Genomic DNA, 16,788 nt, shown 5'->3' with positions numbered 1-16,788 from the left:
CATTTCTTGGACAGATCTAGGTGCCTGAGAATTGGAGTTTGGCTGGAAGCCTTCTTGATCTTGATGAAGGCTTAAGTCTTTGGAGCTGAGGAAATACCTTTAGGGTTCTCTTTCTTTAGTGTGGCAGATATTTGACAGCTATTTCAGCAAATGTTTAATAACTGTAGACAACATTAAGTCAGTACCAAAACACTCTAGGTCACTTTGATAGACTCAGGGGATAGCCAGTCCAAATGATAGAGACCTTAATAGGGCCAATAGACAATCCACCCTCTGAGAGATGATACCCCAGATATTCAGCTTCTGTCCACATTATAGGATAGACTGTTTCCCTGAGATAAAGGACTTAGCAAGCATGGACTTGATGCTCCAAAAAGCAAACAGCGAAGATCAGAATATCAACCAGCTATAACAGAAAAAACTAGTTTTGCATGTTAAAGAATATGCGAATGATGAATCTCTGAAAAACTGCTGGAGCATTAGTAAGACCAATGTGCATTGCCCCATAGTCATAGTGTCTGAAGTGTGCCCACAAGGCTGCCTTCCTCTTAACGCCTTCCTTTAATCCAGAGCAGATGGTAAGCTCCACAGTGACCTAATTTTGAGATATAGTTTGCACATGAATAGACTAAACTATGTCTTTGATGAGTGACTTTATTTAACCCACAATATTCAATGCAAAGTCTCAGCTCTTCAGACTTCTATGGAAAAAGAAAAGTGGAACTCCGGCGGAAAATGTAGACTGAACAAACAGGCCATTCCGAATATTCTCATCCAAATATTCCTACAGAACCTGTTTGTGATGCTGGGACAGAGAGTACATTAACTGAAAGGATATGGCTTTGAGTTGGAAAGGCACAATCAAATCTCTGCTAGGAGGGAAAGACACAGAGATATGCTTCTAGAAGACACCAGTCTGATCAATTGTAGTTTGGGTCTGTTCATTAGAAAGTACTTGTACCACAGTATTCCAGTCCGTGTAACAGTCATCTCTTCAGAACTATTATGATAGAGCTACCACTCTGGTGTCTCAATAGCCGTAGGGATAGTGTTGTTCCAGCCACCATATCACAAGGACAATGACATAGTTAGGAGACATGATTAGATCAAAAGTAACCCTTTTGTTGTGATTGCCTAAAGACACTAAAAGCAGAACCATAATGGAGGTCAAAAGACTGAAAGTCAAAGGAGATCCATCATTTTATCTGATCCAGCGATTACTTCATCCTGATCAGAATTTGAAGTATCTGTGCATGACTCAAGACCTTATATATGCCACAAACACTAGAATCTAGCAGGTCATGAGCTGAGACAGGATGGCCAGCATGGACCTGAAGGATGAATTCTAACATGAACAAGTGTGAATTGGATCCAGCAGAGGAACAAACATTTTTTAGCGAGTTTGGAATCTCTAACCCCTTTATTCCTTAAAAAGGACAGGACCTGGTGTTTGCCTTAGGCCTGGAGGGTCAAACAGTACAATCCTGCAGCAGATAGTTAGGACTCCCATAATAGAGACACAGACCTCACTTATGTATTCATAACAACTGGATCAGTAATTGGCTCAGTCCATGTAAAAACTTGAAAAGAAGGAGCAGAATTGAACCTATGGTTTCTTAGTTTTTCCATTCTGCTTTCCTCCACTCAGTGTTCATTCAGGAGAACTTTGTCCAGAAGTTCCAAAAATTAAGAAGCTTGGGGAACTCTTACCAGTTCATCATTTAACCACTCCTTTGATACTCTCTGGAATAAAGTCATATGACTGGCTTCATCCAGGTGATCTCAGCATCAAGCTTGTGAACCTGAGAGCAGTAGTTGAGCACATAAGAATATCCCTGAGTGATCTCCACAGTAAGTTCTCAGTGATACATTCATGACCTCGTATCTCAATCATCTTCTTCAACTTAGTAAAAACATTGCCATAATTACTTAGGCAAGGATCTTCAGCAATAACTAGAGGAGTTACCCAGGCCAGGGCTTCACTCGTCAAGCAACCAATTAAATATTCGACTTTGGAACTGTCAGAGAAAAATTGTCGTGGTCGACTGACAAAATAAAAATCAAAAGGACATCCAAAAACTCATTCAACCCCATAGGATCTCTAGAATACTTTGAAGTTGAAGGGATGGTGGTGGACAGATCACAAGACCTGGAATGGACAAGGGAAGCATTTTTGGTTCTCAATCGGTCCAGTTCCAGCGTTTGTTGCAGGAAGGCAGTGGCCAGACAACTGCAGGATCCATGCCGGAAACACTCTGTATTTTTTGGCAGTACAACCTCTTCAGGGCTGGATACTTGCCAGTAATTCATATCTGGGTGTTCTGCTGTCCAACTTAAGGGTGACTGGCAGCAAGACTAGATAATGAGCACTGTTGGAAACCAACAATACCGATCCACGAAGAATGGGTTGTGGAACATGCAAAAGTAGCAGAGTGTGAGAGAGTCACACATATAAACCAAGGGGCATACGTATTATACTTTCATGCAGCATAACACAGCAGAACACAGGAATGCACTGCGTTGAACATTAGACGGCACATTCCTGTCCATTGCTTGCGCTGCCACACTTTTGGCTACCTAATGTCAATGCAGGCACCCTTGCACAATGGTGCAAGTGTTGTAAGTTGGATTGTTTTGTGCAGGAAGGGACACCTTCCTGCACAAAAACAATACGGTGAGGCTTTTTCCTCTTTCTATTTCTGATGCAGAATACAGCACACACAGAAATAGGAACAAATGAGTAGAAAAGAGGTATTTCTCTGTGTTATGCCTCCCTTTGATCCAGCAGAGGAACACAAAACTGTAGGAAGTGTGAAATCTCCTTCCTCTTTATCTCTTACAAGGGATGGCATCTGGTGTTTATCTATGGCCTTGAGGGTCGAACAGTACTATTCTGCATCAGACGGTTAGTACTCCCATAATAGAGACATACACCTCCCTTACATATTCAGTTCTTCTCAGCATTGGGCAAAGGACTACCTGTGGATCTGAGCTACACTGGTTCATAAGGCACCATTCCCAGGTCTACACTAATGATAAATTGGGGAATGCACCAAAATCTAGAGGTAAATGTGAGGGAACACCCACACTCCACACATAGAATGCCTCCCTGGGTCAGAGTAACGCAAGGCAGAGAATAGCACTGCATTGCGTTTCTCCAGGTTTTTCAAGCCATACAGGGCAATGTGGCCTTGCCTGGCCTGATAAATTGCAGTTTGGTTTTGCATTGCTCTTGCACCACCTTGGCACAAGGGTGATGTAAAACTGTGATAAATCTGGCCCCAAATATCAAATAGAATCTGGGCAGATTTGGCACACATTCTTGAAACTATCACTCCTATATGGTGTCTAATTATATATTATATCTTCATCAACATCACTTGGTAAGTAGTATGCTGGTTACATCTGTTGCTACATATCCTTAAGATTAGATAATTACATATCTAGAGACGTCTAGGTAAGGAACGTCGTGCACTGATTAAAAATTATGAAATCTTGAAAAGGGTGTGGAACTGGTTTGGAAAGAAGCCCTGATCCATCTTCAATTTGGCTAGAGATTCGGCAATTAGAGTGTAGATTTATTGAAACATACACATATAGGTTATCTTAGCCTACATCCTTCTGAGAGTAATCACTTCAAATAAACTTTCTGATTCCATAAGTTTCAAATTTGTATACTCTAAACACTGTGTTACATTTAAAACGTTGGAGTATTTTGGAATTGTTACTGTTTTTCACTGAAGAAATGTCAATAAAAGATTTATGCAAAAAGGGTATCCTAGATGAGTCAAGATTAAAATTATTTGAGCTCCACGTTAGGTATATTCTTCCTAAAAAGCAAAGTTACTTTAAATTCAGTTTTAATAACTGTATATCCCCTATAAAGAAAACTTCAACCTCCTACCACACATATATCTTTACAAAAACAATTTATAATGTAGAACTATTCCAAAACTATTCACATGCAGTGGATAAGGTGGTTAATGTTATGTTGCTGCACAGTGCTTGTGTAAGTTCTGCTGTCAATCCTGCTCAACTCTTTCTTATCCCTTAACACACTATATTGGACTCATCTTACAGAACTTGAAGGACATGAATTGTGGCTCCAATGGAATCAGGGAAGTTGTGTAGCAGTTGATCTGTATGAGCCATTACAAATTCACCCATTTTTCAACATGACGTAGTCAGAGGATTTACCAAGCATGAGTCCATTGTTGATGTACTTCAAGATGTGCAGTTGGTGTCCCTGTAAACACCTTCCTCATTAGTGCTGATAACTGAGTTAGCAAACAGGTTAAAGTAAGTATCCCTCTTGTAGACAATGATATGGTAGTTTGGGAAATTGATAATTTAAACCGGTCTGCCCAATGTATAACCGTCTAACATAAGTCAAATCTTTATTGAAGACTGGCAATCTTTGCACGCCATGCCAGTTATGTCTACAATATGAAATTCCAAAGATAAAGAGAGCAATTAATACATTCATCAGCTCTTCTTGTGTTCTGAAGTCAGAGGGTTAGTGATTCTACATTTGATCAATATATCCAGTGACATTTGTACCAGGGTTACTGTTCCTGCTCCACTGACATAGACAGAATGTGATATATGAAGGATAAAGTACTCCTGTTGTACATTAGAGGGATATTGCACATCATCAAGGAGTTTCTTGATAAGGTCATGGAAATCCGAGGTGATTGCAATGTCCCTTTAATGTATGGCACAGGGAATTTTATTTCTTATAATGCGTGGCCCCATCGTCACAAAAGTCTAACTCGTGTCTTGGTCTAATGAATAGTAAAAATGGAATCTAAAGGACAACATTAAATTCATCAAAGCACACCAAAAGCAGTTAGTAGTTTTGTTGAAAATGGCCTTTTTTGCAGGGTTATCCCCAAACTTGTTGCTTCTTCCTCCTATTTTTTCCTGACCTGTGTTTGTTGGCTATAGGACTCTGGGCACTTTGCCACTGCTGATCAGTGCTAAAGTGCATATGCTCTTTGTGTAAACTGTTATTGTGATTGGTTATCCATGATTGGCGTATTTGATTTACCAGTAGGACCCTAGTAAAGTGCACTGCGTGTGCCAGGGCTAGTAAATCAAATGTTCCTAGTGGGTCTGCAGTCCTGAATATGCCAACCATATGAGTAGCCCTGAAAGGATGTCTAAGGCCTGCTATGTCGACTTGGTAAGTGCACCCACTTGCCAGGCCCTACCCTTCCCTTCTCGTACACATTGGACACCCCTCTGGTAGGCCCAATGTACCCCCTGTGAAAGGTAGGACTGTTATGTGTAACATGTCCTGATAGAGAAATACTGCCAATTTCGTTTGTCACTATTGAAAGGCTATGTCGTACCATAGGACAGAATTGGGGAAGCTTTCTAACATTTTACAAGCATATCTTTCCCTAGGGATAAGATTGAAAAATGGAGTTTGGTATCCTCGAACTCAGGATTTAATAACACATCGTTTAGTAAAGATGTTTTTTAAATTGTATGTTTGAAAATACCACTTTAGAAAATGGCTATTTTCTTGTTCAACCATCCTCTGCGCCTCTGCCTGTTTGTGGATTGACTGTCTGGCTTTGGAGTGACAGGGGCTGGGGAGGTGCAGTGGCTCCAGGAGTCTGGATGAGTCAGCACTAGGCTGAATAGGCCTGATCTGCATTTGGAGTAGTGGGAGGAATAGCAACTGTACCTGAATAGGGCTGTGCCTGCCTTCCACAATGCTGGCTCCACCCCCCTGTGGTGGGTCTGGTGCCAAGGCTCACTCTGACAATGGATGTTGTTGTGCACTGCCAGAGTACCCCCTAGAACTGGTTTCACTTGGGCTCAGAGCCCCTTGCACAAAGAAAACAAAGACATTTTGGGCTATGTATCAGACTCAAAACCTCAGACTTAAGATCATTCCTGAAATTCAAGAGGAACCTTTCCCAAGAAGAAGAGCTGGAGAAACTGAAGAGAAGTACTGCCATTGCTGTGTGTTTGGGGTTGGCCTGCAGTTGCTGTCTCTGCCAAGGGAAGGAGAAGGACTTTGCTGTATGCTGTGTCCCCTGCTTGAAGGCGATCTCCAAGGGCCTGGAGTGAGCTGGCCTCCTGTTCTGAAGTCTCAGGGGCACAAAGAGTTCACCTCCATCTCTCCCGAACTCTGCTGCTGGGAGTTCTGACCTGCCAAGAGGTGACTGTAACAGTTTTGGGCCTCTGGCGGTTGTTGCTGCTTTTTGGGAGCTGGAAGAAAGAAGAGACTCAAAGAACTACAGAAATCTACTCATCACTTTTCTTGCGGCTCTTTTCCACGGCTCCAGAAGATTTTTCACGCATCGCAGCGCCGCTGTGGAAACCACTGCGGCGGCTGTCGCTGCTTCAAGAATCGACACAGCGATGTATCGTGGCTGAAAAGGACCGAAGCAGCGCCGCTCGACGCTGCCGCATCGATCGCCGAAGCATCTTGAATTTCCACGCATCGTACCTGTGCGGCAATTTCCTCTGATGCATCACCCGCGGACCGGAACCTTCACGAAGATTCGACGCATCACTTCCCTTACAGACCGGATTTGACGTAACACTTCCTCTGCATGCAGCGGGGCTGTCTCGTCGCCTCCTCAAGGTCTCAGGAGTGTTGCATATCATTGTTTTCCGAAGCTACAGCTGTTTGGCTTGAGAATTTTGACTCATCTACAGGTACTTTGGTGAAAAGTCATACATCAAAAGTTTTCTAGGGTAGAAATTCTTGCAACCTTTTGAAAGTCACATTTTTAACTGTGTATGTTGGATTTTTGTTCTTTTGGTCTTGTTTAGTTTAGATAAAGTTACTCTATTTTTCAAAACTGGTGTGGTGTCCTTTTGTGGTTTTTTCACTGTGTTACTGTGAGTGTTGGAACAAATACTTTACACATTGCCTTTGGGATAAGCCTGTCTGCTCATACCAAGCTACCAAGGGGGTGAGCAGGGGTAATCTAAAGTGTGTATCCCCATTACCCTGACTAGAAACAAGGGTCCATATTTGGACAAAGGTACCTACCTCTGCCAGCTAGAGACCCCCATTTCTAACACGTTTGTAACAAAAAATATTTCATCTGTTTAATGTAAGTCAAATTAAAAAATAGGCTGTGGTTTAGAAAGAGCAGTGATATTGAGAAAGATTTGTCTCTGTCATGTAATGAATTAGACAATGCGATAAACATATTGTTCACAAAAAAATCCTTTCTGCAAAGCAATGGTAAAAAATCATTCATAAGACAAAAAGTCAGTTCTCGTTTTCGTGCTTTAAACTGCAGCTGTAATGATGCACCTTGGCTGCTATCTCTTGCAATTGGCATTATGATATCCCAACTCAAAAGTAATACGTTGTTTCAGTTCAGCAGCTATCACGTTTTCATATTGCAATTGGGCAAAGACATCACAACTCAGTTGTAATAAGGAAATTAGAAACTTTTTCTTTTTATACAGGGATTGCAAGCTTCCGTGAATCATAAGAGTAATTATCACACAGAGAAACAATTGCATGTCCAGTAGTCTTTTGCAGAATTACTTCAATAGGCAAACTCCTATATTTCTGCCCCTCCTGTAATACAGTTCCCATCTGTACCACATCCTTGTGAAACTGAAGACCATAGGCCCATCTAGTCTGACTATGATACACCTTTTTGATTTTTCATGGCAGGTTTCAATATATATATATATATATATTCACTGAAAAAACCATAGGTTTCACACATGTTATAGTTAGCGGAAATTTTACTGATAAAAAAACCAATGAAATTCCCCCGTGATAGTTAGTGCAGGCAACTATAACTCACGCGACCGCAATCCTCTGCTGATGCTAATACTGTATTTAGACACTTATTTGCCCATGTCTTCTTCCATACATTTTTAGCTATACATATATTACAAATATTTTTTTTTCATAAAGACACATATGTCATCAGCAGGAGATTGCGGTCGCGTGAGTTATAGTTGCCTGCACTAACTATAACGGGGGAATTTCATTGGTTTTTATCAGTAAAATTTCCGCTAACTATAACATGTGTGAAACCTATGGTTTTTTCAGTGAATTTGCAAGGTTTTTTAAATGCTAATTCCTAAATATAACGTGTGTGAAACCTATGGTTTTTTCAGTGAATTTGTACGGTTTTTTAAATGCTAAGTTACTTTACGCCATTCGTGGCGTGCGCGCCCACTTAACGCAGTTCGTTCCGTGCGCGCACAGTGAGCACGCGGTGCGCTTTGCGCACCGCGCGCCCACTTTACGCAGTTACTGCCGTGCACGCACGGTGGGCACGCGGTGCGCTACGCGCACCGCGTGCCCACGTTACGCTAGATGGGCCATGTACGCACGATGCGCTTCGCGCACCGTGCGCACATGGAGGACATATGATGCACTTCGTTTTGAAAGGTAATATTGTAATCTTTCGTATATTTTATAAGCCATGCACAAATGGTGCCCTTCGGGCACCATTTGCACACGGGGTGGAGAGAGTGTGGATAATTTTTTTTTTTATTATTTTTTTTTAAATATTTTAGTTTATCTCATGTGTAATAAGCCATGCACAATTGATGCCCTTCGGGCACCGATTGCACACGGGGTGGAGAGAGTGTGGATAATTTTTATTTTTTTTAATTTTTGACCGTACGCGTACGGTAAGCGTAATCGGCGAAATTACCGAAAAAATAAAAATTCCGTTTTTGGCCTTGGGGGATCTTTAGGGACTCCCTCAACATGGCTATGTGTGTGGGAGCTGTCTAAACAGCCCCTTTACATGTTTTTGGGCTTTATATTTTAAAAATCACTCTCAGTGCGAGAGAGAAAATGGCGGCCGCCGCTTCCTGGTTTCGGCCGATTCGAATGTTTACTTAGATCTAAGAGCCAATCAGAATCGCGCTCGCGCACGCCACCGTACGCGTACGGTAAGCGTACCGTAAGCACACCGTAAGCTGGCTCAGATATATATATTGATTTAAAGGCTATTTTCTCAGAATCTACTGAACAGATTTACACCAAACCTACAAAAGGCACTTCCTTGACCTGAGGACTACCTCTCTGCCAAATTTCTAGTAATTCTGTTCAGCCGTTCGGGCTGTAGCCCTGTCTAAAGGTCCTATGGAAAAATGCATGGGAAAAACGCGTTTTGGGACCCCCTTTTATCTCAGCCCCCGCTTGACGAATCCCCCCGAGACTTTCAGGGTAGGAGCGGAGCGTAGCGCCCCACCTATTTTGAAAAATTCGCGAGGATTCGTCGACCGGCGCCAAAGTTATTCAAAATAGAATGTTGCGGATTTCCTATGGAAACGTGGTCCTAACTATAACTACCTACTGGCGACCGCCAGTAGGTAATATATATATATATATATAAAAAAAAATCCAACTTGATTTCCAATACCCAAACAAAGATGGCAGTGTAGCATGGCAACTGGGGGTGGATCCCAGACAATGAATTCAAAAAATGCCTAAAAGGCAAAATATAGGGTTCAGAAACCATGCTTTCTCAGTAGAAATAGTGCTACTCGTATTTAGTTATTTACCAATCCCCTGACCCGTTTTGCAAGCAAAGGGCATTGTTCATATAACAATAGTGATAGTACAACCAACCAAGTTTTAAAGCAAACCTTATATATTAAAACAAATGATGGACTTTCAAGCAAAAGTCAAAGTGAGTGCCATCTTGGAAAAGTAAACAAATAACACTAAAGTATTAAAAAAAAACACAAAGAAAGGGAGAAAAGATCCTAGCAAATATAAACACAATTCACGTAAAAGACAAAACATTACATCATACATAATGCATCATCAGTCTTTCTAATTAATAAAGATTCAGAGAGACTTAGAGATACTTCTCCCTACCTATGTTTAGCATAAATCACCCATGACTGAAAAGTGACTACAAGAAAAGATGAAGTTGTACAGGTATATCTACATGAATTATAGGACATATAACTGTAATAAATCTGTCTCAACATACACCCAAATATTTAATGTCATAGGAGTCCATTGTGCTCTTAGTCTTTATGTCAGACAAAGAGAAACATTTGAGGTGTCATCAATAATGTTATCAGTGATGTCACTCGCTGACCATGACATAAGTGAAGCAATATGTGAGGTCATAAACAGTGCATCCCATCAATCAATCAAATATTTGTAAAGCGCGCTACTCACACATGAGGACCTCAAGGCACTGGGGGGGCAGCTACTGATCATATAACCAGGTTTTGAGGAGTCTCCTGCAGGGCCTTAAGTTATAGTTAGCTCAAGTAAGTCTACCTGTTGACTTTCACTGATTTGGTATGAGTGAAATATGAACCTAACCATAAAGGTTCTGTAACCTTTGGTTGCAACCACTCACACACCCACTCACTCACCCTTACAGCTGCTCACACCCACTCACATTCCTATAAACACACTCAAACAGCTACTCACTCCCCCATACAGTCACTCACACAATCACCACCTCACCCATACAACTCCTCACACAGCCAGCCAAACAGCCACTCAAATACTTATACAGTTACTCACACAGACACTAACTCACCTATACAGCCACTCACTTTCCCACTCACTATCCAATACAGCCATTCACACAGCCACTCACTCACCCATACAGCTACTCAAATACCCACTAACACATCCATATGGGCACACACACACCCATTCACCATCCCATACAGAAACTCAGACATCCACTCAGACATTGATACAGACACTCCCACAGTCAATCAGTTGAGATATATTACAAATAGAATGACTTATTACTAGTACAGAAAGAATAGTAATTTAATGTATGCTATAGTCACTGAAAACAATTTTATTAGGCAGCTGGCAGCCCTTCCAACAACTACACCTCTTTTGCCGTTGAGGCTGGACCTGGGATTGAGACCCGTTAGTGTCAGTCAAATTCCACTTTATTCGATTAATTAAAATCATAAAAGCATACTACAGCAAATATCAAAAGTTCATCTATAAAACAGTTGATAAATTTAATACAATATTAAACAGTTTATAAATTTAAAAAGCAGATTAAAAGGGCGATAAATACATAAAATGCATTAAAAAGCACTCGAATGAGCAATATGGCTGGATCCAAATTCCTATTGTTCTTCCAAACTTAGCCTTATTCTCTTGCATCTCACAGATGCGGCTAGAAAACTAGCAGTGCAATACATAATAGGAGGAGAGAGCAACATTTGTAAATAAAACAGTGCAGGCTTATACTGGATAAATCCCAAGTCCTTCAGAATAGATTTTAAATATTTTATGCGCGGTTCGTGATAGAAGGAACAAAAAAACAAAAAGTGGGCGTTATCCTGAATAGAGAAACCATCACATTTACATGGAGCCGATTCCTCCAGCCTGCACCAGTCTTTCACATCCCACAGCACTGTATAAATTTGGTTAAACCGAAATTTGGATAAAAGCCATCTATGGAAAGGGTTGATTACCGTAATTAAATAAGGGGCCAGCACACAGGATGGAGATATCAGAGCGTGAGCCCTCACAGAGGGTTTACATAAATCGCGGGCTTCACGCTCGGCTGTGCGAATTCTCAGAAAATTTATTTTCACCCACTGCAGATCAGCTCTACACAAGGCTTCAGGGCTACTAAAAATTTCAGGGCGTCCCAAAAGAGCTGTCGTAGTTTCAATATATGACAGCCACTGAATATCCCTTCTGTGATCAAGTTGGAGGCAATCTTTGATGATCCGGTGATTTAGGCTAAGGTTTGGGTTAAGCCAAAGCTTTATCCACATCAGGAGTGGAGCTAGATTTAAAATGTCTAAAATGTAACCCATTCCCAGCTCTAAGTGTACTGAGAAGGTAGCAGTTGACTGGGGTAACCCCAGCAATGAGCGAAAAAATTTGTTTTCCTCAGTCTGGATATCTATGACGTTAACGTAACCCCAGACAGCTGCACCATATCTAGCAATAGCAATTGTCTTGGCTTTATAGATGGCCATAATGGCCTCCATAGGTTTCCCCCCCAATCTCTTCGCAAAACCCAAAATTGCAGCATATGAACTTCTTACCGCATTGATTTTGGATGTTACCTGCGGTGTCCAAGATCCCCTCTGATCAAAGATCACACCCAGGTAGGTGAAGACCTTAACACTAGTAATCACCTCTCCGTCACAATAAAAGGATTTTTCTTTACGCATACCACGTCCGACAGACATGGTATGTGATTTACTTTTGTTGATCACCAGATCGAGACTACTCATAAAATTACAAAAGGCGTCCAATAACTTTTGTAGGGCAACTGGGGTCCTAGCTATGAGTACCGCGTCATCTGCATAGAGGAGCACCGGGATTGGTGCACCCCCCATGCTCGGGAAATCTTTGGTAGCAGACGTTAGGTAACCCTCCAAAGAGTTCACATAGAGCGTGAACAACATTGGTGCCAGGATACAACCCTGGCGGACCCCTCTAGTGGATCTAAAGCTCTCGGTGCACTTTCCGTCGGTGGTCATTCTGATGCGAGCCCTCAGATCTTTGTGAAGCTCCGCTAGAAAGTACACCAAGGAGCTATCGAGGCCCATCTCCAGCAACATTGCCCACAGCTTTGATCTATTAACAAGATCAAAAGCTGTGGACAGGTCCATAAAACCCAGGAATAAGCTGCCCCCTTTTGCTTTGGTGTATTTGGACAGTATAAGGTGGAGGTTGAGGCATTGGTCCTCAGTACTCCTCCCTGACCTAAAGCCAAATTGAGCCCCGGATAAGATGTTGTTTCCCCTGGCCCACGCGGAAATCCTCGCAAGGACAACCTTGCCTAAAATTTTGACCGAGGAGTCCAGAAGCGATATGGGTCGATAACATTTTGGATCTCCTCTCTGCCCTTTTTTAAATATGGGGACGATTGTAGCGAGGGACCAGGACTCAGGGAAACCCACTATTGCGGCGGCGTTAAAAACTCTAGTTAAAATATTTGCCCAAAACAGTGGATTTGCCCTGTACATATCTGCTGGTACTCCATCGGGGCCGGGGGCCTTACGCCCTGCTGTCTCCTCTATGGCTCTAAGTACCTCACAGGTTTCAAAACTCACAGGCTCCGTCGGACTACCAATTACAGGGGTTATAAAAGGGTCCAGCTCTCTGTGGCTGTCATATATTTTTTCAAAATGAGACAGCCACTCAACTTCTGAGATGTTTAATTCCTGTACTGAGTTTTGGGCGCCTGTAAGAAATGAAGAATTTATTATTGTCCAGAACTCAGCACTGTTTTTTAGGGTAGCTTTGTCCCTTAGGTCCTCCCAAGCTTTACTTTTTAATTCTTTTTTACGAAGAGTGATGGCCGTATTATAATCCTTCCTCAGTCGTGCCACAAGCTCCTTGTTCCTTGGGCGGACACTGAGGGCTTTTTTAAGGCGGTTATGAGCTTTACTACAGTTTTTATCAAACCAGCCTTTTGCCGGGTATTGTTTGTCCCCCTGCCCTTTGGCTAGAAGACTGCTAGACACAAACCGGCAAATACCTTCAAATGAAGATATAATATCATTATGCCCAGCTAAAGGAGTAGCACATACCCTTAACTCATCTGCAACTGAATTAGATAAAGTTACAAAAAAAATTTCCGGTACAACCGACTCCCATTTGAGTCTTCTCCCCTGATCCTTTACTTTTAAAGGCAAAATAGTCTGCTGGAGAACAACCGATTTTGACAATAAGGCACTATTTGTTAGCACCAGTCCAACAGGATTGTGATCACTCATGGGCATATCAATAGCATTATAGGTAATCACATAATTAAGAAAGAATCTCGAGATAAAGATAAAGTCAATAATCGAATCGCTAGCCCTTCCCGTGTAGGTGGCAACCCGTGTGGTAATATCAGAAAATTCAGGTTCGAATAGCTCATTTCCCAGCAGTACATGTTCAAGTGCTCGACCATTCAGTGTGTGTTCTAAATGAGGGGGTGACACACTGCCTGGCCCCTCCAATTCGACCATAACACATTTAGAACACAAATGAACATTAAAATCACCCATTAAAATAAATCGAAACAAAGTGGTTTGCTTGTCTCCGTAGAGAGTTAAAAAATCTGATAACCAATTAAAAAGCGAGGATTCTGGATTACTATTAGGGGCATTGTAACAGTTAACCAACAACAATTTACCACCATCCTCTAAGGTTAACTCCAGAATGATAAAATTTTTGGAAGCACAGTCTAACATAATCAGTTTGCCTTTTAAATTCACCGAAACCAACATCATAAGGCCGCCTTTGTTCCGACCAGCCGGGGAAGGCAAGGCAGGGACAAAAAAGGATGTGAAGCCATCTATCCAGTAGTCACATTCCAAGTCCCAAGTCTCTTGCAAGGCAATAACATCGTAACTCTTGACAAAGCTTTCCCAGCTGGGGTCTCCCTTCTTAGCCCGCAAACCAGCAATGTTCCAAGATAACAGCCTGACCGTTCCCCCATTGTCACTAATAATAATCTCAGGTAAATTGTTCTTGACCACCTCAGAAGAAGGTACGTGGACCATGGATGTTGGGGCCGCGGCCGCGGCGTCCTCTGTACCCTCTCCCTCTTCCCGTCAATCACAGAGGTCAAGACCTGAGAGCACATCAAACCTATTATACGTTAAAATGGGAGGACCCCATGAACTGGCATTTTCACGGCCCTGCAAAGAACATTGCTGCGCCCGTCTAGGCCCCACCGGGGTAAATGGTGGACCCGTTAGTGAAGAGCTGGCACTCAAACCGCTGACTTTCTGGCGTCGATTGTGGGCTAGGCCAGAACTTGCAACATATAGGTCTGAACTACAAGAGATTTTAACTCTGACAAAAGCCGCTCTTATCCCATGGTTATCCTATGTGAAAAAGACATGTGAGAATCTGGGACGGCCGGAGCTTTGGCGAAACCCAGGGAGTGCGTGCTGTAGGATCCCTAGGAATCTCCTGGTAAAGGAATTTTATGAATTTAAATTATCAAAACTTATAGGGGCTACAAAGGAGGGGTCTCTTACTAACTTATTTATTAAAATGAAAGATGTGTACCACCAAGAGAGTGTTCTTGACAATATCAGCCCGGTCTTCACCAGAAAATTGTTCCTTCAGTGGAGACATAGCTCACTCCCACTTGGGTCATTTAGGAAGCAGTGGTCCAATCCCCCCTCATCAGAGCAATTCTCACTATGCACCCAAACCTGGGAGGATGACCTACATATGATCTTTTTCTGTAAAGCATACCGTAGACCCAGAAATGATTGGCTTTTCCCCTTCTTAAGAACCTGGGTCTTAGGCATTATCTACATGCATACAGAGTGTTAAAAACAGATCTTTCGCCCCCGGTTGTGTTTGCGGTAGCTACATTTTTAAGAGCAATGTGGCACATTCGAGCAAGACATATAAAGCAGGTTGAGGCTGGGGATAATAGAACTATTGAATGAATTGTATTTTGCACCATGTTGTTATTTATGCTCCTTCTCAAAATGTCATGTGCTTTTTATTCGAATGTTAACTCTATTTTAAATGTTTTTATTGTTGTATATCTTTTATGATCTAAAACGGTCGAAATAAAGATTATAAAGAAAGAAAGAAAGTATGCTATAGCATATATCTTTAACTCTCAGACATGTTTATGAAACACTTTCACTCAGAGGATGATGTCATCAGTGATGTGATCAGTGATATAATTTGAGATGGCATCATTGTTTTCGTTAGTGATGTCACTGACCATGTCATGAGTGATGTAATATGTGAGGTCATAAGCAGTGCATTGCGGGGGCATAAGTTATAGTTAGCTAAAGTAACTATAATTGCTGAATTTCCATGGTTTTGTAAGTGTAAAATCTGAATGTAACTATAACATCCCTATATCATTTGGTTTTTTTCTGTGAATTTCTAAGCTTCTTTAAATTCTATTTCCTAACTATAACATCCCTGTAACCTTTGCTTTTTTCAGTGAATTTCAAAAGGTTTTTAAATTCAGTTTCCTAGTTGTACTGTACCTGTAACCTTTGCTTTTTTATGTGAAGTTCCATTTTTTATAACGTCACTATAAAGGTTGGAGTTTTCAGTGAATTTGTAGGATATTTTGTGAGTTCTTGTGTTGTGCTTATTGGGAAATTGAGTGGTAGTTTTTTGTGACCATATCCTTGGTTTCTAAGTGAATTACTTATTTTTGGAAATTCTTTTGTTTTTATTTAAACTTTAAGCATATGTTTTAATTTTTTTAGTTCTTTTTGTATTTTTATTAATTTGGGTGCTATTTAAAAATGTGTTTCTGTTTCTATTTATAAATCTGTATGCTTGCTTTTTATTGTCAACATTGTTTTAAAAAAAAGATTTGTAATTGTTTTTAAAAAACAAATGTATTGGGATGTTTCTGAATTTGATTTGCAGCTCAGTAATATCCTGTAATCTTTTTTTAGTTTATTTTGAGAACCAAGGACCTTCCATGGTACCATAATCTAATCTAGCCACAATATCTCTATGGTTTTCTATTGCAATCACATGATTGGATCTATCCATGGTTTACAATTTGCGGATTCACCGATAATTAAAAAAATTACATTCTTTAAATATAACTCACTAATTTGCAACTTGCAGTTTGTGTAGATATATGTATTTTCTTTCTAGTACTTTGTATCATGTTCTTTTCAGTACTTTAGTTTTATAAGGAAAAAGGGGGGAACACGGTATAAAAAATCTATTCAGAACCACACCAAAATATCCAACAAGAGCTATGTTTCTGCTTTTAATCCTTTCTCGTAAAGATAGTGTATAAGTGTGTGCATGAGTGCGTCAGTGTATGCATCAGTGTGTGCCTGGGTGTGTCAGTGTATGCTTAAGTGTGT

Source organism: Triturus cristatus, chromosome 8 (assembly GCF_964204655.1).
Source record: "Triturus cristatus chromosome 8, aTriCri1.1, whole genome shotgun sequence".
In the NCBI taxonomy this organism is placed as follows: Eukaryota; Metazoa; Chordata; class Amphibia; order Caudata; family Salamandridae; genus Triturus; species Triturus cristatus.
The sequence above is the reverse complement of the archived record's forward strand: the minus strand, read 5'-3'. Positions refer to the sequence as shown.